General features: G+C 40.2%; 1 protein-coding gene across 9 annotated transcripts in view; it reads left to right on the forward strand.

The window, feature by feature from the left end:
• Positions 1-25,901, forward strand: part of MAP4K4 (mitogen-activated protein kinase kinase kinase kinase 4) — a 196,520-nt gene that overhangs the window by 13,567 nt on the left and 157,052 nt on the right. The gene's annotated exons all lie outside the window — the stretch shown is intronic.

Genomic DNA, 25,901 nt, shown 5'->3' on the forward strand with positions numbered 1-25,901 from the left:
TCTCCTCTTCCTTCTCTTCCTCCTGCTGCTGCCACCTCCTGCTCTTCCTCCCTCCTCTTCCTCCTCCTCCTCTTCTTTCTTCTTCTCCCCCTCCTCCATGCGCCGCGCGGCCTGGGGGCAGGACGGAGGAGACAGAGGAGAAGGTGGGCAGCGCGGGGCCACGCGGAGCCCCACGGGGAGGCGGGGAGGGCTGCACGGAGCCCCGCAGAGCCCCGCGGGGAGGTGGGGATAGCCCCACGGGGAGGCAGGGGAGGGCGGTGCCGGTCTTCATCCTTTGCCTCCTCCACCCCAGGCTGCGCAGCCCTCCTCTTCCTCCTCTGCTGCCATTTTGTTTATCAAAATGGCAGCGAAGTCTTGCGCGACCTTTCCCGTCCTGGAAAAAGTTGCACGAGACTTCGGCTGCCATTTTGAAAAATAAAATGTCGCCCGGAGCGGCGCGGAAACGGCGGCAATCGGCGGCAGGACTGCACGGGGGCTGGCAGAAAGGCCTCGGCGGGCCGAATCCGGCCCGTAGGTTGCCGACCCCTGCATTAAAGTAAACAAAGTTTTGCTACCAGTCCTGAAAAACACCAAAATCAAGACCCAGGATGTGCAAATGAAAACCACCCAGGGTCAAGGGGTTTCCCAGCAGACAGTGGATCACTCATTAAATAGACACCCTGAGGCCTTGCCATTCAACAACAGACCAACACACAGATTAACATGTAAATCACTTCTTCTCAACCAAGGGTCACACAGTATAAATACCTCACACACACCCATGCCAGCATTCTCTGAAGATGCCAGCCACAGATGCTGGCAAAATGTTAGGAATAAACTCTTCCAGAACATGGCCACATAGCCCACAAAAAACTATGGCCATGCAGTTCTTTTTATTCATTTACCTATTTATTATGTCAAGTTTTTAATATCTCCTGTCCCTTTACCCTGCAATAACTGTATAGACATAGTGTCCATGCTAGTGGGAGCTTATTTGATAGAATATAAGAGTTGAAAGAGACCACAAGGACTATCCACCCTCTGCCATGCAGAAACACACAGTCAAAGCACTCCTGACAGATGGCTGTCTGGCCTCTGCCAAAAAACCTCTGGAGAAGGAGACTCCACCGGACTCTAAGGCAGTGTATTCCACTGTCAAACAGCTCTCACTGTCAGGAAACTCTTCCTAATACAGTGGATCCTTGTTATACACTGGGGTTTGGTTCCAAGATCCCCTGTGTATAACAAAATCCGTGTATGCTCAAGTCCCATTAAGTATAATGACATAGCAAAATGGTGTCCCTAATAAAAAATGGAACATCAAGGTAAATGTATACTTTTTTGGAACATTTTCAATCCGTGTATAAAAAATTGTGTATAAGAAGGGCCGACTGTATTTAGGTGGAATGTTCTTTCTGGTAGGTTAAATCCATTGCTCCATGGCCTAGTCTCTGGAGAAGCAGAAAATAAACTTGCTTCTTCCATATGACATCCTTTTGGTTATTTAAACATGGCTATTATGCCACCTTTTAACCTTCTCTTCACCAGGCTAAACATAGCCAGCTCCATAAATCACTAAACATGGTTTCCAGATCTTTCATCATTCTGGTATTTATTTGTATATTATTTAAATGGGTGAATCTTTTAAAACAACATTTTAAACAATCATAGACACACAAATAATAATAAATTCACTAAGAAAGCACCTTAACAGTTAAAACATGAATAAATAAATGAGGGAGGAGAAATAAAGAGGAGAAATAGATGATAGTAGCTTCAATAAGTTGCTGTGAATATGTACTGTTTCAGTCATCAAACGTGAAGGCCTGCTGAATGAAATAGCATCTTAACTGTTGGCCTCCATGCTGGAAGAAAAATGGCCTGAAGGATATCCTCAAGAAGAGCTTGCCATAAATTAGGATACCCTGTAGGAATACAGGTTATAAAAAACATTGAAACTTTGTGGTGGTGACTGATGGGAAAATATATGCATTCCATCTGTGCCAATTTTTTTTGATGTGCTTGTATCTATTGAGTATTCTGTCATGTGATATTTACTTACAGTGATGATGAACAGCTTGTTGCAATTGTAACTATTCTTAGTGTAGTCTTAAATAATAAAATCATAATAGCTGGTCTCTGGCTTTCCTTTTAAAATGGATAACAGCTCCATGTTTTTAAGATTGAGGGAAACAGGCAGGGAACTCATATAATCATAGAATCGTTGAGTTGGAAGAGACCACAAGGGCCACCCATCCAACCCCCTGCCATGCAGGAATTCAATCAAAGCACACTCCAGTTTTTCTACATCCTTTTTACATTGTGGTGCCCAGAACTGGACAAAATATTCCAGGTGGGACCTGACCAAAGCAGAATAGACTGGCACTATTACTTCCCTTGATCTAGACACTATACTTTTATTGATCCAGTTCATTTCCTAATGGGTAAGTCCAGGAAGATCTTCACTGTTCCAGTAGTAAGCAATGGGATATTCCCTAATAGCTGTAGCAGACATGGCAGTATAAGATATCTCTCTCAAGAGAGCCATGACAGATAAATATCTGAAGGGCTGAATATGACATCACTTACAAGTGAAAAAGCCTTCTCGTTTTGATTGATAACTTATAATGCTTATAGGTTGAGTCTCACTTATCTGAAATGCTTGGGACCAGAAGTGTTTTGAGTTTTGTATTTTTTTTGGGTGGGGTATCTGTATTTGCATATACATACACAGTGAGATATCTTGAAGATGGCATCCAGGTCTAAACAAGACATTTATATTTTGCATACATTTTAAACACATGTCTAGAAGGTAATTTTATACAATATTTGAAATAATTTTGTGCATGAGAAAAGTTTGTGTACATGGAACTATTGGAAAGCAAAGGTGTCACTGTCTCAGCCACCCATATAAAAACTTTTGATTTTTAGAATATTTCAGAATTCTCTATAAGGGAAACTCAACCTGTGTAATATAATAGTTTCTGTTACAGAAATACAGTGGTGAGTTGTGAATTACGTGTAAGCACAAAAAGATCTGTAGACTTTGCAAATTTAGTCCATGATGTATGAGCAATTAGCACATTCTACAATTTTATGAGTGTTGCATTCAAGACAGCAATGTAAAGTATATTGTTGCTGTAAATCTCAATAATTGAATCAGCCACAATGATGGTATTCCTTTTATGGTGTCACCAGTGGTAAAGTGCTGTTTTGAGGTGTACCCTCTTCTAAATTCCCAGGGAAACTGGCTATTTTCTTGGACTCATCCCTGAGTTTGGCCAACTTCATATTCCAGTCTGCTGCCAAAAGATGTCTTTTAGGATGTTTTCTCCCTTATGAGCCATTCAGCTTCTATAAACATTTAGTCAGACAGTGTCAAATATATTTGAAAAATTACACCATTGGCCACTGTTTAACCATGTGTTTGGTTAAATATATGTGGAGACCATCCTAGTTGTATTATAAAAAGAACAATCTCAAGTTTGGATTCAGAGATTATAGCAGGGGTAGGCAACCTGCGGCCCGCGGGCCGGATGCGGCCCGGATGCGGCCCGGCGAGGCCTTGGGACCGGCCCCAGCCTGGTCCTGCCGCTGATTGCCGCCGGGGCCTTTGGCCTCTCGCGCGCAGCAGCAAGGGGGGCAATTGTCTATAGATGCCTCAGAAACATGCATTTATATTAACTTTTTAAAAAAAATCAGCAAATTTTTTTGCGTGTCCTCCACTTTTTTAAAAAAAGTGCCCACCATTTGAAAATGTTGTCCTACATTTGTCCCGGTTTATTTATTTATTTAAATTTTTTTTTTAAAAAAATAATTATTTATTTTTTGCCTTCGGCCCCCCAGTTGTCTGAGGGACAGCAACCCGGCCCCCGGCTCAAAAAGGTTGCCTACCCCTGGATTATAGCATTCTGATGTGCTGAAGAAAGGCGAATCAAAGCTCCTTTCACATAACATGTTGAGTCTTTTTGAAAATTCTGGTGTTGACATTCTTGACTTGTGAACAAAAGAACTCTGCAGGAATTTTCTCGCCCCTGTGTGTCACCAGTCAGAGTTAAGTTTTTCTTAGTGAATTTCCTGACAAGTGGCACACTGGTGAAAGAGCTGTCCTGTTTTTTTTTTTTGCTACATCCAAAACAGGAAACTCGCATTAGTATTGGTATTGATTGTGGTTACCAACATTAAATCACAGCTTCACATTTACATGATAGGAAAATCCAAATAATGATACCTTTATCGGACCAACCAAAATGCACAATTACATGTTGCAAGCTTTTGAAGTCACACTCACTTCATCAGACAAACAGGAGAAAAAAAAGTTGAAGATGTTAGTCATAGAACTGCATTTTCTCTATCTGGTCTTAGTTCAGATGGTAGAGAGGGCTATCTGCAGGTTGGCACCTCCCCCTTCGGCCATGTGGTCACTGGGAGATTTTCAAAGTCAAGGAAATTTAAAGTCCAAAGGGGGAGGTGCCAGCCTGCAGATAGCCCTCCCTACCATCGACACAACATGCAAAAGTTTTTATTAAATAAAATAAGGTAATAGTGAGGTTTCTTTTAAAATGTTTGCTAATTTTTAACAGCATTACGTTTGGTTTTAAGGCCAATTACACATATTTCCAGTGTTTGTAACATGAGACACAGGCTTAAATGAATGGGTGGCAATGTAATAGTAAGTACAGAACATTTTTTTCTTAGCCCATTTTATTTTAAGTGTTGTTAACAGATTAAGTATCTTTTAGTTGATTGATAGGCTTTTAAAGCACTGATTCACTATAGTTATCTTCATTGCAAAATTTCATCTGGTATAGTCTTTCTGAATCTCTCTTGCGGCACCTGAATCTCAGTCTCTCTGAATCTCTCTTGTAAAACCAGCATCTTCTGGTTTTAAATTCTAACCAGAAAGAAGAAACTTTTGAAAATTTAACTATTGGTCATATTTGAGACAAAGAAGACAACCATCACACACTCAGTTTGGGGTCTTTCAAGACCCCATCTTGGAAATTCAGGGATAAAAAACAACTGTTCCCAGATTCAAAGGCCAAGTTGATTACTGATTACAGTCGGCCCTTCTTATACACAGATTCAAGCATACACGGTTTGAAAATGTTCAAAAAAAGTATAAATTTTAAATATCAAACCTTGATTTTCAATTTTTTATAAGGGACACCATGTTGCTATGTCATTATATTTAATGAGACTTGAGCATACACGGATTTTGTTATCCACGGGGGATCTTGGAACCAAACCCCAGCGTATAACAAGGGTCCACTGTACTACCAAGGCAGTGGATAAATCCGGAGACAAATTCTGATTTTGAGTCAAAGGTCAGGTTGAGTAGTGTACTTCTGTATTCAATACCTGCAGAATCGGTCCTTCCCTCCCATTATAACCTCCATATCACCAAATGCCTGCTCCAGAGGGATCCCTAGTCCCATGGAGCAGATTTTTAGGGTGCACAAGGGACAGCAGGATGGAAACAGCAAGATCTAATTAAAATACAGCACGGGATTCTTTACATAGTTTATGAATGGATTGTTGTAGAATTTAGAGCCTTACTGGTTACCATTGTTTGGGTCAAAAAATAGGTTGCAACTGTGCAGGAAGTCTTTTTCCCAGTTTGACTGTACACATTGTTGATGGAAATTTACTAAACCAAAAAAATGTATCCTTAGTTGTTTTTTAAAATCTTCCCTTCCCTTTTTACTAAACAGCCTAAAATATGTGTACATAGTTTATTTATAGACCAGCTTGACAGTAATTTAGCAGTATTTTATGTACCCAAGTTAAATGTAGGAATCCCAATAAATAATGAAAGTGTTGGCCTTTAGATGCAAAGGGCACATTGTTGTTGTAGTAATATCAACAAACCCCCTGAGAGGACTGATGATGCAATGCATCTCCATAATGTCTATTCAGGAATACAAAGCTTAATTGCAGTTCTTTGTGTTCCTCTAAAGACAATTGTAATGCTATATTATTTAGACAATTTGGTGGAATGCTGCTTAGATCCAGCAAGAACTGCCTTAAAATGTCTACTTTTTAATTTGCAGTGGATGTTTTTGTCTACATTTTTGGTCTTTTTATAGAATAGAGAGGTGAATTTTGACAGTGAGGGTTTCTTCTGTCTATATCTGTACTTTATTAGAACATTAAGTAAAAACCCTTGAGAAATGATAATGATTTAAAAATATCACTTGCAGTACAGTTGAAAAGAAAATGTCCCTGAGTCCAGTCCAGTAATTAACAAAAAACTTTGTCTTAGGCACAAGATTTTTAAAAAAATTTAATCTGTTATTAATGCTTAACTTGTGTACCTGTACATCCATTAGAAAAAGATTGTTCTAGGAGTCAAATGATCCTTCAAGGGGGGGAAAAAGTTCCACATTTTAATGCCATCAAATGGGTTTTATGAAGTTGATTTTGTCAGTGCTCAGATAGAGGAACGTGTATGTGTTCTTGGTTTGCTATGATATCAGAGGGGAGACAATACAGGTTGAGCCTCCCTTAACTGGGATTCGGTAATTCAAAATATTCCAGAATTGTCCACAGGGGTGGTTGAGATAGCGATACTTTTGCTTTCAATGTACACACACCTTATTTCATGTGCAAAATTATTAAAATATTGGGTAGAAAATTACCTTCAGGATATATGTATGAGGTGCATAAGAAACAAAATTGAATTTCATGTTTAGACTAGGGTCCCATCTTCTAGGTATCTCACTGTGTATATGAAAATATTCCAAAGTCCAAAAAACTCCAAAATCCAAAACACCTCTGGTCCCAAGTGTTTTAATTAAGAGAGACTCAACCTATAGAACCCTTTTGGGCAACATGGACTAAACATAGAGCTTCACAGGCAAATACACATTAGATTTCAGGCCTGTTGGTCTGTTCCCTATCCTATCCTTATTGCTTTTTGTGCACTGTAGTTTTCATGGTTCAGTATTATACCGAAAATAACAATAACATTTATTTATAATGCCCTTTTCATCAAAGGGCGGTACATCAGAACATATAAAATTAAAATGAAAACACAATACTATAAAATGCAAAAATGCTAAAACGATATACTAATATGCTAAAAACAAAATCCTCATCAGTCAATCAGCCCTCTCTTCTGTGTTCATTAATCTGATCTCTAGCTTTTTATAGTTGAAAAAAAGAAAATAAAACTATTATGTCTGTGTCCCATATTATATCAGCTGGTGTAGGTCACTTGTGGAATGCATGGGAAAGGGAGTAGGGTTGGCAGAGAGATTGAGCTGAGGATATTCTTTTGACAATCGAGCTGTTCTGTTGCATGACCTCTTCTGTCTTGCAATGCAGGTGGGCCTTTCACCAAGCATTTTGATTTAGCACTCCCAGTTCATGAATCTTCCCCACTTTGGTTAGTTAGCTGTTAAGCTTGGTTATTGTTTATATTTGGAGAACGTGCAGTCTGACCTTTCTTTAAAAAGTGAAAGGTGGCATATATTACAGAATTGCACCTTGCAACTAGGTTTTTAAGTGGTCAGTTGATTAGTTTATGGCAGGAAGGAGAACTAGCCACAGGAATTACTGCAAAAGAATTGTTCCAGGTTGCTGCTGTTTCATAAATTACTGGTACGCAAATGAATAGCATTACAGGTTGAGACTAAAAACAGATCTAGACTAAAAAAGCCTATGCAGTTCTAGGCTGCATCAATGGAAGTATAGTGTCTGGATAGAGGGAAGTAATAATACCTCTCTTTTCTGCTTTGTGTCGAGGTTAGGGCACCACCACTGAAAAAGGATGTTAATGAGCTGGAGTGTCACCAGAGGAGGGCAACCAAAATGTTGGAAGGTCTGGAAACCATACCTTATGAGGAGCGACTTAGGAGATTTTCAGACCAGTGCTTAAGCACTGGTAAAATGCAGCTAAAACATTTAGAAAGTACACATGTGTGAAAGCCTGACACACTTCCTAAGTGTCAGGGAAATGTTGGCTCCCCTCCAGCGTCCTTGAATGGTTCAGGGAGAGGCAGCTTCTTATGAATGGAAACTTTGCGTTTGTAGGAAATTGCCTCTCCCCGAATGGTTCAGGGACACTGGAGGGCAGTCGACGATCCCCTGATGTTAAGGAAGCATGTCAGGCTTTCGCACCCACACGTTTTAGCTGCATTTTACCAGCGCTTAATTTTAGTCTGAAAAATCTCTTTAGGGAAGTGGGTTTGTTTAGCCTGGAGAAGCAATTACAAGGTGATAATTATTTTATTTTATTTATTTATGATAGCCATGTTTAGATATTTGAAGGGATGTCATACTGAAGATGTAGTAAGCTTGTTTTTTGCTGCTCCAGAGAATAGGACATGGAACAGTGGATGAAAACTACAGGAAAAGAGATTCCACCTAAACATTAGGAAGAATTTCCTGACACCAGTGGTAGCCCCATTTGGCCATTTGTGTTACAGCTAGATGAGGGTCCTGGTGGAGCCCATACCTAAAGAAATTAATGTGTGCTATTAAATTTGTGTTTGTAATTTGTTCCCTGTTGGGGGACAAGATCTTTTTGTAATGTTTTCCCGAGCTAGGCACCCAGAGTAATGCTTATGTAACCAAAGGAACTAGCTAGCTGACTATTCATGGACATTTTCTAAACAAACTGATAACATTACTTAGTGTTTGGACATGTACGGTAGTGTATCTCTGTGCGTTTGTGTGGAGGTAGTGCACTATCTACCTGAGTGATCCGTTCAGGTGAGTTTCATGGCTGAATGAGGATTTGAAACTAGATTCTTTCCCACACACAAAGTGCAAGTCTAAATCTTGCACTACATTTACTTTTTTTTTTACAATGGTAATGTTTGTTTGTGTCCTTTGTCCACTTATAATGGTGCCTTAATAAATTAGCATTTTCTTTTCTGCTGTACAAATAGCACCATATTCCATTTGACTTTGCTGTTGGCATTTGCATGTGGCTTCCTAGTCTTTTGATGCTAAACACAATCATTTTCTGGTTCCCTCAATTCAAAATATACAGTGACAGTATTGAATAATAGTAACTGTGCTAAAATGCTGATAAGCTATTTAGTATAAACACTTACATTGGAGAGATTTGAAAGCCTGTGCTAGTTTTAAAAATCCCTGCTGATAATGCTTTTTTTGAATTACAAGCAAGGTATTTCTGGTATGAATTCAGTTTTTTAATGTGCAGTCATCCCTGTACAGATGGCCTCACCCCATTATTGTCAATGATGGCACATGCATGCCACTGCGCCAGTACGGTTGCGTGCATGTCGTACACCCATTGACAGTAATGGAACTTGAGGTACCAAGATTTTTGGTATCTGTGGGGGAAAGATCTGCATTAGAACCCCTGTGGATATGGGCAGCCAACTGTACAGCTATCTTGTCGTTCATGCAGCAAAATTTGAACTCTGGTCTCCAGCGTCATATGCCACTGCTTAAACCATTGTATCACACTGGCTCTCCAGAGAGTTTTAGGGCCTCCCTGAACAAAAAGGATTTTGTGGGATGCAGCTGTGACAGTTAAAGTACCGTAGAATCTAGGGCTGCATCTACACTGATGAATTAATGCAGCTTGACACTGCTTCGGATGCTATGGCTCAGTGCTATGAAATTCTGAGATTTGTAGTTTTGGGAAATATTTAGCCTTCTGTCAGAGAGCTGTGGTGCCACAACAAAATACAGATCCTAGGATTCCTTAGGATTGAGCCATGATAGTTAAAGTGGTGTCAAAGCAGCCATAGTGCCATAATTATGCAGTATTGAAGGGCCACTGGTTTAAAGGCTTTAATTTGGAGCTCCCTGCTTTGTTCATATTGATCTTACTTACATATGGATGTAAGCATTCAGATACAGTCAGCCTTACATATCCACAGATTCAACCATCCACAGCTTAAAAATACTTTTAAAATACATAAATTTCAAAAGGCAAACTGAGGTGCGGGACAGACTGTCCAAAAAGGACAGTCTCCTGGCGCCCAGCTTTGGTCTGCGGAGAAGCCGCAGCCTCCAGGACAGTCTCCCAGCGCCCAGCTTTGGTCCACAGGGAAACTGCAGCCTCCAGACCACAGGATTTCCCCATGGACCAAAAAGAACCCGCGAAAGCAGGTCCTTGCAGCGCCATTATGACACCGCAGTGCGCCAATGGCACACTCGCGACGTCACAATGGCACCACGACATGCGGATGCTAGGCATCTATCACGTAATGATGGTGGCGCCAATCTGTACAGGGCGCCACCATTTTAACGTCCTTGTCACGTGCGAGGGGCGAGGGGCGTCTAGAAGCGCCGCCCCTCGCACGTGATGACGGCGCCCTATTGCACACATCTGCAGGAGGCCTTTGATTTTGCTAATTTATATAAAGGATGATGAGACTACATGTGAAAGGGATCTGGAAGTCCAAGTAGACCACAAGTTGAACATGAGTTAACAGTGCGATGCGGAAGTTAAAAAGGCCAATGTGATTTTATGCTGCATCAATAGAAGTCTAGTGTCTAGATCAAGGGAAGTAATAGTGCCACTATATTCTGCTTTGGTCAGGCCCCACCTGGAATGCTGTATTCAGTTCTGGGCACCACAACTCAAAAAGGATGTGGAGGAACTGGAGCGTGTCCAAAAGAGGGAGACTAAAATGGTGAAGGGTCTGGAAACCATGACATATGAGGAATGACTTATGGAGCTGGGGATGCTTATCCTGGAGAAGAGAAGGTTGAGAGGTGATATGATAGCCCTATTTAAATACTTAAAGGGATGCCATATTGAGGAGGGAGCAAGCTTGTTTTTTGCAGCTCCAGAGACTAGGAATAGGAACAATTGATGCAAGCTACAAGAAAAGAGATTTCACCTCAACATTAGGAGGAACTTCCTGACAGTAAGATCTATTCGACAGTGGAACACACTTGCTTGGAAAATGATGGAGTCTCCTTCCTTGGAGGTCTTTAAACAGAGGTTGGATGGCCATCTGTCAAGTATGCTTTGATTGGGATTTCCTGCATGGCAGGGGGTTGGACTGGATGGCCCTTGTGGTCTCTTCCAACTCTGTCATGCTATGTGACTTCACTATGCTATTGCACATTTACAGATTTAGGTATCCACTGGGGTGTCCTGGAGCCAAACCTCAGGGAATAGCAAGGGCCCACTGTATGTGAAGGATTATAATGTGGAGGTTATTCACTTATAGGCTTAAAGCTCAGAAATGATTTGTAAGAACAATTTTTAATATTATTTATGTAAATTTTTAAAATGTATTATTTGAGTCACAGAATTTCTCATCACTTCAGTTTGTTATTGTCCATTTTAGTAAAGCCAAATGATTTTTAAAATTCTGAGTTAATTATTGATAATTAATGAATGAATTTTATAAATGTTAATGATATTTAAAGTCAATGAATTATTTTTTCTTTTTCAATTTAACATCAACAGTTTAGCACCAACAGTATTTCTTTCAAACTCATGCATCTTTCTAATTTGTTTAATGAAAACGCTTTCTAGTCCCATGTGTTTCCACTAGTATAGCTTTGTATGGAAGAATAAGTTAGAAGGCTTTATTGTATAGTTCCAGTGTAGAACACCTCCCCCCCTTAATCTGTGTGAGACTTAGGAATTCTTTGAACAATAGATTAATGAAAACCTTATTTAAAAATAACTAATAGGAAAAGGCATGTGGCGCTCAAAAGGCATGCATAGCAAGCTTGTTGGAGACTATGGAGAATGTTGTATGTACATTAGTTTAATCTTCATGTGTTTAGAGAGCTAAGCTGTCTTCTGAGAGAGAACATTATTACAGGTAAAATACAGAGAAATTTGATCACAAGGCTGCATATACTACAAATTCAAGGAGAATTGATATTATTTTGTGCTTAATGAAACTCTTAACATGGTAAGGGATAAAATCCTGTAAAATTGTGCTAATTGTAGTTATATGTCTCATTCAAAGAACTTTATGAATAACTGTTCGTTGTGGTGGTGTTATTAAAATATTTTCAAAGCTTTATCCTTAAATCGGCATGAATTGATAACGTGATTTTGGCTTGTCACTGACATTCCAGGGTCTCTACTTCTTCATAATGGCTGCTGATTTTCACTGCTGTTTTGATGCAGTTATGAGTGTTTTTAAATTTTAATCTTCTTCCACCCTCCCATCTTCCGTATTCAGAGCTTCCTGTTTCATGAAATGTGGCTCCAGCTAGAAGGTGCTTGAATAAAACTAAAATTGGTTTGGAAGTTGGACCCAGAATAGTTGTCACATTCTGAAAAAAAGCGGTTGCCCGACTTGGCGGGCTGACCGCTTTGCCGCTAGATACGGCGAACGACTACAAGCCCTAGAGTGCTCTGGGGCTTGCCCCGGCTCCCTATTGGTACGCAGGGCGAAAGGGAGGCCCTTCCGCCCCGCGACGCTCTGGGAGCAGGGCTCGGTGACCGGGAGTTCCGGCCCTCCAGGGCAGATGATTGGTTCAGCTGACCTGGAGGAGGAGTCTCCTGGTCAGGTGGTACTGAGGGCAGGGCTTAGGCCTATATAGGCTGTGCTGCCAGCCCCGGCCCTCAGTCGGCGCTTGGCTCCGGATGGTTAGGAGCCAAGCAGGAAGGGAGGAGGAGCTGAGCCTTCTCCCACCCACCCACCGCTTGGGTTTGGGTTTTTTGTCACAACTTTGGGGCGGCAGCATAGGCCAGGATCTGCACGGTGTGGTACCAGGGCTACGGAGCTCTGGTTTGGGAGTCAGTCGGGAACCGGGGGCGAATAGGGCAGGCGTATGGCCATTGCGGGGGGCATAACGCGAGAGCGCCTCCCGGTGACTGGGGGCTTAGCAAATATGTGAACGCATGGCAGAGATGCGGTCATACGGTGTTCCTTAGCCCCTAGGTCATCCCAATGCCTGGTGGGTGCCAGGTTGTGGTTAATCAGACAAACGTGGGGTTGTTTGATTTCGCAGATCCTGACCTCATGCTTTGTGCCAACCCTACCAATGGTTTGCTTAATAAAGTTGTGGCCTTTCCTCCAACACGGTCTCCTGTGGTTATTCGGCAGCAGCATCTGAGGCAAAGTATATCTTCTGGTGTGAAAAATAATTCCTCTGCAAGAAGCACATCAGGATTGTTCTAATAAGCCCTTGTGACTCTGTAGACCAGGGTTTGAATCTTATTTTGGCCATGTAAACCCACTGGGTGTCCCTGGGCATGTTACACTTCTCACCCACAGAGACAATGGCCAAACCCCTCTGAACCAAACTTGCCAAGAAAACCCCATGATAGAGTTTCCTTAAAGGTCAAGGTAAATGTTTCCCCTTGACACGAATGTCTGGTTGTAACTGACTAGGGCTGGTGCTCATCTCTGTTATTAATCACTCTGTGGTCATGTGGCTAGCATGACAGCACAGAACACTGTTACCTTCCCACCAAAATGGTACCTATTTATTTACTTGCATTTGCATGCTTTTGAACTGCAAGGTTGGCAGAAGCTGGGATTAGTGAAGGGAGCTCACCCCAACGCTGCACTTGGGCCTTGAACTGGCAATCTTCCAACCTTATGATCGTCAGAATTGGCATCTTAACCACTAAGCCACCGCATCCCCAAGGATTGCCTAAGGGTAGTGATGGCAAACCTTTTAGAGACTGAGTGCCCAAACTGCAACCCAAAACCCACTTATTTATCGCCAAGTGTCAACACAACAACTTAACTTGAATACTAAGGTTTTAGTTTAGGACAAACAACTCATACATTAACATCTTTTGTCTTAAAAGAAAAGCACAATACAGAACTTTCAGTGATACAAACAACTTTTTATTGAAAGATAGAAGTTTGCAATTGGTGTGCTTTTGAACAGTTAATGTGATTTTTGCTGTTCTATGCATGCTGATAATTTGTCTAACCTTGGCTCATACTGTGTAAGTTTGATAGCAGCACATGCAGCGCTCAAGTCATCTGTTAGTCTGTTTCTGGTGTCAGATTTGATATAATTCAAAGCTGAAAACAGTTGCTCACAAGCATAAGATGGTCCGAACAAAGTAAAGAAAGCAATCCCAAGTGCTTCCCTTAAAATTTGACTTAAAATTATTTGGCAGAGAATTGCACACTTTAAGGATTACATTTTCAAAGCTAACTGTGCTGTCCTTTGTCATCCCTTCTATCCTCTTCTTCTTTTTAAATATTTTATTAAGAGATTATACAAAAAAACCCTATCTTCTCAAGTGTTTCACGTAGGTCATAGAATTTATTTTTCCAAACAAAGCTTTCTTGAAATTCCAAAATCTTCATTTCCTAAACCAAACCAGTATAGGAAAGATCAAGTTCTTCAAATTTGGCTTTTATCTGGAGAAGTAAGAAAATACAGGCTTGCCTCCATCAGTTCCATCTTACGGAACTGTAAAAATCTGTTACAGTGGTACCTCGGGATACGAATTACCCAGCTTACGAATTTTTCGGGATACGAAAAAATCCCATAGGGATTTATTGTTTCGGCTTACGAAGGTTTTTTCGGGTTACGAAAAAACCCCGGCGCTGTTTTAAATGGAAAGGCCGCCACCGGAGGGCAGCAGAGAGCTATTTTTTTCCATTAGCGCCTATGGCAATTCAGGTTACGAAGGTTTTTCGGGTTACGAAATTAGCCGCGGAACGAATTAATTTCGTAACCCGAGGGAGCACTGTACTAAAATTCATCTTTGATCTGCTACCATGCTCGAAAAATCCTTATAGATTTCCTGATGACTTGTAGGATTGTAAATGTTGTAGAATTTTCTAAATGCATTTTTAGATTTGGAAAACATTTCAGCTGCTCACTTTCAAGTTCTCTTTCAAAAACCTGCAGTTTTCTCTCAAATGTTTTTATATCATAAAACATCTGTTATACTGTTTCCCCTACACCTTGTAGTTGTTAAGTATATTGAAGTGTAGTAAAATCTGTAAAAACAAAAACAAAACCATGAGGTTGATAAGCCAGGCCATATCAGTGAGCTGTGGGTGTTCCTGGCCCTTTTCATTCATAAACAGCCTAATTTTATTCAAGCAGGCTATACATCTTTCCAAGACTCGTCCTCTGCTCAGCATTGGACATTATTGTACATAAATAATAATAATAATAATAATAATATTTTATTTATATACCGCCCTTCTAAAAAATCAGGGCGGTGAACAACAGGAAGTATAATCAATTATACTGTGCCTGAGCCTCCTTAAAAAGTGCTTGAAACTGTCGAAAACTCAGAGCACAAGCTATGATGTAATTCACCATTTTAGTGACAACTTTGAGGACATAGTCAATTTTTTGCTGCTGCCACAAAGCTTCTTGGTGTATAATACAATGGAACTGAATTACTTGATGTTTTGTTCCTTTAACAAAGAACTGTATGAAACCAGATGTTGCTCTCACTATAGAAGGTGCCCCATCACTAGTAATTGAAACCACTTTTTCTAGTCTTATGTCTTGTGAGAAAAAAGCCTCCATCACAGTATTGTAGATATCTATTCCTTGTGTTTTTCCAGGCAAAGCCACCATTTTCACCAGCTCTTCTCTCATGATGTCACCAACAGCATAAGACAAAATTACTGCTAGCATTGCATGAATATTTATATCTCTGCTTTCACCAAGCACATGGAGTAACAGGTTTCCTTTTGTAAGTGGTGAGCTGCTGACTAACATCACTTGTTATGCACTGGACTCAATCTTTAACAGTATTTCTGTTAAGTGGCATCTCAGGGACGTGTTGAATAATTTTATCCTTGTTTGGGAAATCATGAAAAAGGAAATTACTCCCAGGAAACATTGCTATTTTTATAATACCCCATTAGAGGGGGGGCTTAACATCTTTTGCTATGCACAGTGAATTTTGAAAACTGTCAGTTGTCAGATGATTTGTTTTAGAAAAAATATTTGCAAAAACTAAGATACTGGGAATATTTCCTCAATTTCCCTTCAAAAAACTTTTTCAGTTTCACCAAGTTTGACAACATTTTTGTGGTTGGTGTCAAAGTGCCGTCTGACACTTGATGTGTGACACACAACACTTTCATTACACACAATACATAATGCTTTCCCATTGCATTGAATCACTCCAAATGACTCTGTCCAGGCCTCTTGGAATGACCTTCCACTGTTTTTCCTTTTTTTGCTGTTCTCATGTTTGGGTGCTCAAGACTTGGAGTTCACAGAAACACAAACTTAAAAAAAAAAAAAAAAAGGAAGCACCCAATACAAATCTATCCCTATACCAAAATATAATATAACCAAAATATATCAAAATATAACATAACTATTAGTTAACATAACAGTTATGTTATGTTAGTTCCCTGAATCAACAATCTGTGACAGCAATTCTCAGCTGGGTTTCCTTTTGAATTTGCTGACCACCAGAGCAAGGGTCCTGCTATGTTAAGTTCTGCGTGCACGTCTTTTCTAATAGGATTGGAGAAGCAATTCTGTGGTTTATCTTTCAGATCATATAAAATTAGTTTTGTGTGATATTCTTACAGATAAGTCTCCAGCAAGCAACAAGGCAGGTCTATGTTCCCCCCTCCAATCCCACCATGGGAATCACCTTAGCCACAGACTCAACAGGCTGCTATCCATGCCACACCCTCATGCTGCATGTGAGCCACCACCACCACTACTACTATTGCCTATCTCTTTGGGGGAGGGGTCACTGAAACCCCAAAGAGATAGGCAGTAGCATTGGGAACAGTGGTGGTGGTGATGGCAGAAACATCATTATTCATTTCATTTCACTCTGGAAACCAGGGCTCGAATCCCAGCTGGGCCATGAAACCCACTGAGTGACCATGGGCAAGTCACACAGTCTGAGCCTGAAATGATAGCAGTGGCAAAAATCCCCTCTGAACAAATCTTGAAAACTTGAAGGCACAACAACAATATGTAATATAGATGTAAATAAATCTGATGAACTGAATTTATGTTTCTGAGTGTTTTTAGCTTTTATGTTGTCATGTCCTCCATTTTTCGTGAACATCCCCCATTTTGAGCATGGCTAAGAAGCATGAATTTACATTTATATATGAATGTTTTTAGCTTTCATTTTGTCATGTCCTGAGCTTTTTTTGAATACCCTCCATTTTGAGCATGGCTAAGAAGCATGAATTTATATTTATAGAAGTGTTTTTTAACATTTATTTTGAGCATGGATAAGAAGTGTGAATTGATATTTCTAGTAGCGATTTAACTTCTATTTGGTCAGGTCCACCATTTCCCTTTAATATCCTCTATTTTTAGCATTGTTAAGAAGTATAAATTTATAGGAAAGGTTTGTTTTTAGTGTTTATTTGATCACGCTCTACATTTTCCTGGAATGCCCAACATTTTCCTCAAATGTCCGCCATAGAACATCCTGTCCATACCGATATTGTAGACTAACATGGTTGGTTCTCTGAATTCATACTCAATTTGCAAGGCACCCCTCTGGCAGCAGTGGCAGCAGCAGCAGTGTCTGAGGCCAGCAAGACTCCTCTAGGTCCCTGGAAGCTGAGGGTAGCCAGTGGGAAAAAGGAAACAGCCCTTTCCAGCCACTGGGTTTTTGTAACTCACCACTGTGCCCCTTTCCTGCCAATACTGTTCCATGTGCAACCTTCGAATGCCTCAGCTTTTTACAAAGGTTCCATCCCCATGTCAAGCCACAAGAATAGGAATTGTGGTCAGTTGGAAAGGACATAAAAGAGTTCTGCCGCTCCTTTTGTGATGATGGTGTACATGCCCAAGAGAGGGCCGTGAATATCCCCTATGGTGCATATGTGATAGGTTCGCCCCACTGCCTTAGGGTCTCCATAAGTGGGAAACGACTTGAAGGCACACAACAACAAGAAATCTTGCACATAGTTATCAAGGAAGGAGCAACATGCATGAGTAATTTTATTACCTTGTAAAATGTTGATCAACCCAGAGGGTTGTAGCTAATAGTGATGTTTTATTTAAGCATAATTAATAGTTTAAAACTCTCCTAGACTTTTTGTATGATAGCACTGTGGGCCTTGAATTATTGCAGTTGTTGGTTTTAGGCAATACTGAATCCTATGTGTTTTTCAGGGGGTGGTAAACTGTCACAGTTAATTGAAGCAACTCTGATTATGCTTATTAAAATTTAGTATGAAAATGTTTGGTTAAGGATGTGCTTTCCAGGAATCGAACACAACTTTCTGGGGATTGTTTCTCAGCTCTGTTGTAAGCAAGCATTATTGCACTGACTTTGAATATGGAAAGAATTTATTGCAGTATTACTGTTTGGGAGATTTGTTGGTAGTTTCTTGTGTAATGTAAAGTCTTTTGTTCTTACTCTGTAAAATGTGCTTGCCTCTCTGGTGGGAAGTATATAGGGTAAATAGTCAGCTGAGTTTCCCTGGGAAAAGATTCATATAACATTCCCTTGCCAGTCCTATCTCTGACTCCTTTGCTATAGACAAACAACAATAGCCTCTGGCTTTTGTGACCTGTGAAATGTATGGAGAGCAAGCAGTCTTAGCTTTTTCAGTATTGTACTTTTGTCTTGCTTGACATTTACAGGTACAGATTGCTATGTGGGACACAAATGTGCCACCCCAACCATTTATAGTACAGTTCAGCTGATTCCCTGGTTCTTGAGATTTTACAAGTGCATACCCCTCACATTTTCAAGCCAGACTTTTAAATACTTGTTTCAGAAAATTCTTTCAATTTATTTGTGATTGCTGCTGTGTTATACTTATGGCGCTATTCTATGTGTGCTAATGCTTAGTGGTAGGTTCATTCATTTTTCATCCTGGGGTATTATTGTTGATGACCTTATGGAGGATGGGACAATCAGTGGCTACCTGTCATGATGTATATACCGTATTCCCACCAGTATCAGAGACATCATGCCTCTGATTATCCATTGCTGGGGACTGACAAGCATGAGTGGGATGGTGTTGTCTCCATGTTGTGTCGGGTTGGCCATGTATGAAAGGAATCCTGGACTGATAGGTCTTTGAGTTGATACAGCAGGTATCTTTCTGTGCTTTCTTTTCAACTACAGTGGGCCCTTGTGATCTGCTGGGGTTTGGTTCCAGGGCTCCCTGTGGATATCAAAATCCATGGATGCTCAAGTACCATTATATACAGTGGCATAGTAAAATGGTGTGCCTTACATAAAATAACGGAATCAAGGTTTGCTTTTGCAATTTATATTTTTGAATATTTTAAAGCTGTGGATACTTAAATCCGTCGATAAATAATCTGTGGATATGGAGGGCCAACTGTACGATATTTTACTGGAAAAGGGGAATGTTTTTAACAAAGGAATTGTTTCTTTTCTTTTTTTTTAATCAAAGCCACTAGATGTCTAAATGCCATTAGTAACTTGCCTGGGTTACTTATTTGTGTGATTTCCTTCGCATACATTTTTATTTTAAGAATAGATAAATAATAAATTGGGGTATGCTAGATGTTGGTACAGTCAGTTTTCTGTTTATGTAGGATTTCAGGAGAATGCATTATGTTCTTTGGTTTGTGTTTGTCATGTAATGTTTGAGTAAGTTTTTTTGCGTAGAATCTATTCATGGTGAGAAGAAATTTTTCCCCTTACGTGAACAATGCATACACTGTGACCCACAATATGCTGGTACTAAAGGCACCAGATCCTGTCTGATCCTGAAAGCTAAGCAGGGTCAGCCCTGGTTAGTATATTGATGGGAGACCACCAACAAATACCAGGTACTGTAGGCTATATTTCAGAGGAAGGAAGTAACAAAACCACCTTTGAATAATTACCTACCAAAAAACCTATGAAATTTATGGAGTTGTCATAAATGGACAGGGCACTTGAAAGACACACACACACCCTTACTCTCTTACTTACTATATGTGCTTTCTAAACTGGCCATAGTTTGTACCCATTATGCTGGCAACCCCCAGATATCTTTTTTTTAAAAAAAGCCTAAATAGATCTTAATGTTGGTAAATTTTGTGGAATTTGTGTTACAAAGAATTTTAAATTTCTGTGGATGATGTGAAAGCAACTCATACTGAAACTGACTTAGAATTTTATCATACGGAGGGCTTACCATGAATAAATCACCATCCAAACGTCATACATCATTAAAAAAGCATGATCGGGATTCACATGCCCGTGCATTTCTCCCATCAGTGAATTGTCACGGACGTGTCCCCACTCACTTCTTCCATGACCATGGAGCGCATAAGGGAAGATCCCGTTATTACCAAAGGATGTCTCTTCACTGATGGGAGAAGTGTGCAAGCATGTGAACCCCAATTGCACTTTATAAACAATTTATGACATTTGCATGGCAATTTATTCATGGTAAGCCCCTCGTGATAAAACCCTTAGAGATTGCACCTGAATTGCAATTGAGTGTCCTCTTCACTCAAATCAAATATCTTAGTAGGAATTTTAGATTGCATCAGCACAAATCCCACAAGGCTGTCTGAATCAAACTGCCTGTTAGCAAGTAGCCAGTTCTATCAGTAGAATGCTTTGAATGAAATTGCTGCCGCTTTATTCTCTGAGGCTGTGGGAATGGCATCTTTAATGGATTATGTATACCATACAAGTGTGTAATATATTCATATGAATGTCATTTTGGGTGGAGGACACAGTAAAGAATTTGTGCAATGAAATAATAAGAGACAAACAGTTTTGTTTTGCTTTTTAACTGAAAACATTTAACAGCACATCAGTTATACTTTCATTACTTCCTTATGTGAAGTTGAGAGAGTACCAGATCATATTGAATGCACCGATAGGAATCTTTGACTTTCTCTTTTTTTGTTGAAGTGAGATAATTATGGCAAGTAAAAATGATTTCTATTATTCATGAAAGAAACCTTTTTAAAGATGGAAATTGATAAAAAGATTATATTTTAAGCTTTTCAGCCTGTCTGTGTTTCAAAAGTAACATAGGTTTGGTGGATTTTCTTGCAGAGTTGCATTAAAAACACGCAACCCTCTGTGCCTGATGTGCTTTTGTCCTGATTTTCTACATATTGAAATAGTTCAGGTGCTTTTCATTTTTTTAAAAAAAAAAATCTGGAGTTGTGGCCTTTTCAATTTTGTTTACTTTTTAAATTTGGATTTGACTGCTAGCCTGTCTGGCAGCTTTTGTGTGTTGAGGATGGGACAGGTGAGCTGAAGACAAAAAGAAGGCATAGGCACACAGTGCCTTTGTTTCTAAGTTGTGTTTTAGGCCTAGCGTGAATCGATGTAAATTGCTTTAGAGAAAAGTTACAAAGAATGGTCCAAGCAAGGACAGAAGCAGCTGCTGGTAGACCATTGTGAGGCCAGGAGTGACCTTCTCACCTGTAACCTCATTAAAGTCAGGCAGGAAAACACAGCTGGAAGCCCTCTGCCCTTTGGGTCAGCAGGGCCTGAAAATCTCACCAGGAGGCATTCTCCCTTTCACAAAAATGTGGCAGACTCCTCATGGTACTAAGATGAAGTAATTTAAGAGGGCTGGGAACTATCGTGTAAGTATTAACCTCAGAATCACCTCAGACAGTTGTTCTGAATGATTCTTAATTCACGTACGGTAACTTGAAGGCACTTTTTGGTTTTGGTTTATCACAGAATCATAACATTTGGAAGGGACTGGCAATGGCCCTTGTAACCTCTTTCTATATTCTTCTTCTGCAAAGTTGCTGTATTGCTTCAACTCCTCCTTTTGGTCATAAATATTAATATTCTATAAAGGAGATGCCAGTAATTTCAGATGTTATCATTTTGTCATGTGATTCCACTACAGAGTGGGATGTACATGATGGTATATGTGGCTCCCACCTCCATCATTTTATCTTTCCAGCCACCTTGAGAGATAGCTTAAAGATCACCTGGGGCTGAACAGACCATTCCAAGGGATGGCTTACATCCACCTCTTTTGTCACTGGATCAGGACTGCAGCAGCTACATGTCGTGGCCCCGACCTGGCATTTCTTCTTTTTGTGCCACTGAAAGGTTGCCCTAGCTGCTGCAGTGGCGTCTTTTTGCCGCTTCTCCAGCGCAGCACATGTAAGCGCTGCGCCAAAGATGCAGCGTGATGCCACCTACTATCTGCAGAGGCAGACAGCGTAGGGGCGGCATTTGGATGGCTGGTGTGCGGATGCCACGGCCCCACTCTGCTCCCAGGCCGGCTCTTTATGACGGTCTGTTGAGGCCCATAGTTAACTCTATGGCTAGGATTTGAATCCATTTCTGCCTGTTTCTAGACATTCAGTATCTTACTGCTCTCTTTACTACAAAGGGATCATGTAGCACCTTTAAGACTAACTTAAAGAAAGAAGCTGGTAGCATGAACTTTCATAGACATGAGGCTCATGCTACTAACCTCTTTCTTTCAATTTATCTTAAAGGTGATTTTCCAGACTAAAACAGCTATGTGTTTGAATTCTTTCCTCTTTAATGTTTGTTTGAAACCATAATGCCTGTAATATATAGATTGTTAGGCTTCTATTTTCCACACATTTCCTTTGCCATTTGATATAGAAGTAACTGAGCATTGATCTCAAACAGAAAAGCTTAAAGAATTATTTGTTCAAATTATTCAAAGATAGAGCCGTGTTAGTCTGTGGAATCAGTATGTAGAGAGATCTTATAACACTTTTGAGACTAACTGAAGAAAGAACTTGGCAGCATGAGCTTTCGTAGACTTAAGTTTACTTCATGCTGCCAACTTCTTTCTTTAATTAGTCCCAAAGGGGCTACAAGATCTCTCTACATACTTATTCAAATTATATTCTGCTTGACCATCTTATTATTGGCCTTCAAAAGCCAATAATAGGGGGAAATGCCCTATTCCAGTGGATCCCAGATTTTGATACTCCAGATGTTTTGGACTTCAGTTCTTGAATATCTTTCCATTGTGGGCATTGCTGTCCAAAACACCTGGAAAAGCAAAGTATGGTTACTGTTTCTGTATTCATAATTACTATGTATTAGTCTGAGTCACATTTTATTATTTTCTAGAAAAATATTTGTGGACTGCCTATCAAGTACAGTGCATACAAGTGGTGAAAAAGTACCAAAACTACAGAATAAATACACAGTTGTCATTAGGGCATAAATTCAAAACTGTAGCAGCAAGCACCAACATTTTCACATATGTTGAGGTGAATAAAAGACTTTTCAATCTATGCCTAAACCACAACATGTTTTACTATGAGGCTGATAAGTTGCAGTTCTGTGACTTTTAGCAGTAAGAGTTATGGGCACCACAACTGCCAGCTGTGCTGGCGAGCAAGTGGTTGATGTGCTTCCTCAGTGTGAGCAGTTCTTCTGGTTCTTAGGACATTAGAAAACCATTCCTTTACTTAACTGTGTAGGATAGGGAATCATGCTGACTTGAAAGAAGGTTTAATTTTACTGGTCTTAAGTCTAATGTGACACTTCTGAGAGGAGCTGGATTTTCAGCCTCCCCCTGGAGTCTTCGCCAGTGCCAAAAAGCTCAGCAGAGTTTTTGACCCCTCTGAAGCAGGGCTTTTATATTGCAGCAAGGAGGGGAGATTGCACCCTGTCTTAGTTATGCTGAACTGTCCTTGCACAAATGAAATTCCCATTATGAATGTATTCTGCTCTTAGTAGGATCTCAACTGGTGGAAGAAAAATGAAACCAAAATGACCTATTTCTTCTCATAGGATGTGTGTGAGGAATTCTACAGGTTTATCTTCATTATTATGTGCCTTAACTCCTGTCATATGAGGAGAGGAATTGGAGAAAAAGATGTATGAATGTTTTGATCTTGTTATTTTTTTTTGAGGGGGAGACATTCTCATTTTATGTTACAGTCAGTAATCAGAGAGAAGTGGGGCCCTGTTTTCTCAGTATTGTGACTTCATCTCTTATTTTGAATATGATGTTTTTTGTTTACAAAGTTAGATATGCAGATATAAAACACATTTTTCATAAATTGAAATATGCACACAACATGGAAATTTCAGGGTATCTATATCATCCTAAGCCTAATGTTTACATATTTTTTTAAAAAATTAACAGGTCCAGTTTTTTCTACCAGCTATGTCTTAACTATGTAGTTAAGGATAGACAAGTTGCAAAAGTAAAAGGTGGCAGACATGAGATCAGAACCATGAATGCAACTGTTCAGTAACTTTGGCGTAGGAACAAAGAGAACTATTGTAATAATGCATAGCAATAGAACATGACAACAAAAAAGGAAGAGCAAGAGACTTCTTCTAGAAGATCTGAGAAATCAAAGGGAAATTTAAATCAAGATTGGGGATGTTATACAGCCAACAGGGGAACTTATTACATGAACAAGTACAAATAAAAAGCTGATGGAAACAGTACAGTGAAGAACTATATAAAAGGGATGAAAGGAAGAGAGATTTATTCAAGGAAAAACCATTTGAAGATAAACCTACAGTTTTAGAAAGTGAAGTGGAAACTACATTTAGAGCACTTGGGAGAAATAAATCACGAGGAACAGATCACATATCTATAGAGCTGCTTCAAGCTGCAGTTACAGAATCTATTGTAATTCTAACTAAAATTTCTCAACAGATAATGAAAACAAAATAATGGCCCACAGATTGGAAATGCTGAATATATATTCCAAGGGGGACACCAGGGATTGCAGTAATCCCAGACCATTGCACTAATTTCCCATGCAAGTAGAGTAATGCTCCAAATTTTATAACTGATACTTTTGCTATATATGGAGTGAGATGTGCCAGCTGTCCAAGCTGGGTTCAGGAAAGGAAGAGGCAATAGGGACTGTATTACAACTATGCATTAGAAAATGTAGCATATTAAAGAAATTCTGAAGAAAATCAGCCTATGCTTATAGATTATAGCAAAACCTTTGTGCATCATGAACACTATGGATCACTCTTAAATAAATGGATGTACCCATTTGATTATCCTGATGTGTAACCTGTACTCAGGACAAGAGACTACTATCAGGACAGAATACTGTATGGAGAAACGGAATGGTTTCCAGTTGGCATGAGGGTCACCTTATCACCTTATCTGTTTAAGTTGAAGCCTGAACATATATATAAAGCAGGATTAGGCTTGGAGGAAAGAGACAGGAAAATTGGTGAAAGGAACATGAGCAATGTAATATATTCAGATGATATATACTGCCAGCAGAAAATAGCAAAGATTACTGGAGAGTCAAGTAAGTTTATCGCACGGGGCCTAAACCGGTCCCCAGCGCGTTCTAACGGGGGCGAGCTGGCGCGTGCATGGAACGCGATGGGCACCGGATGGGGCCCAAAACGCGACTTTATCGCACGGGGGGCCGCCGCCGCTGCGTGTTCCCATTGCGTCCCAATTCTGTTCCAGAGGGCGCCATTTCTGGGAACTGTTTCAAAGCGTCCCCAGAAATGGCGTCCTCTGGAACAGAATTGGGACGCAATGGGAACGCGCGGCGGCGTTGTCCCCCCGTGCGATAAAGTCGCGTTTTGGGCCCCATCCGGTGCCCATCGCGTTCCATGCACACGCCCGCTCGCCCCCGTTAGAACGCACTGGGGACCGGTTTAGGCCCCGTGCGATAAACTTAAAGGTCTCCTTTCATCTGGGTGCATGGGTTTAAATTCTAAATACAGTGGTGCCTCGGGTTACGAAATTAATTCGTTCCGCGGCCGCTTTCGTAACCCGAAAAGCCTTCGTAAGCCGAATTGCCATAGGCGCTAATGGGGAAAAGCCGCGTTTCGTGCGAAAAAGCCGAAAAAAGCACCAAAAATTTTCTTCGTATCCCGAAAAAACATTCGTAACCCGGAACAATGATTTCCTATGGGATTTTTTCGTATCCCGAAAATTTCGTAACCTGGGTATTTCGTATCCCGAGGTACCACTGTATTGTCAAGTCAAGGAAAGTCAAGGAAGCTTCTTGTGCAACAACAGGTTTACAGTTGAATATTAAGAAAAAAAATTATGATCAGAGATGGTTTACATAACTTTAAAGTAGATGATGGAACACTGAAATAATTTTAAGATTTTCCATACCGTGGT

The sequence above is a fragment of the Sceloporus undulatus genome, chromosome 3, assembly GCF_019175285.1.
Source record: "Sceloporus undulatus isolate JIND9_A2432 ecotype Alabama chromosome 3, SceUnd_v1.1, whole genome shotgun sequence".
NCBI lineage: Eukaryota > Metazoa > Chordata > Lepidosauria > Squamata > Phrynosomatidae > Sceloporus > Sceloporus undulatus.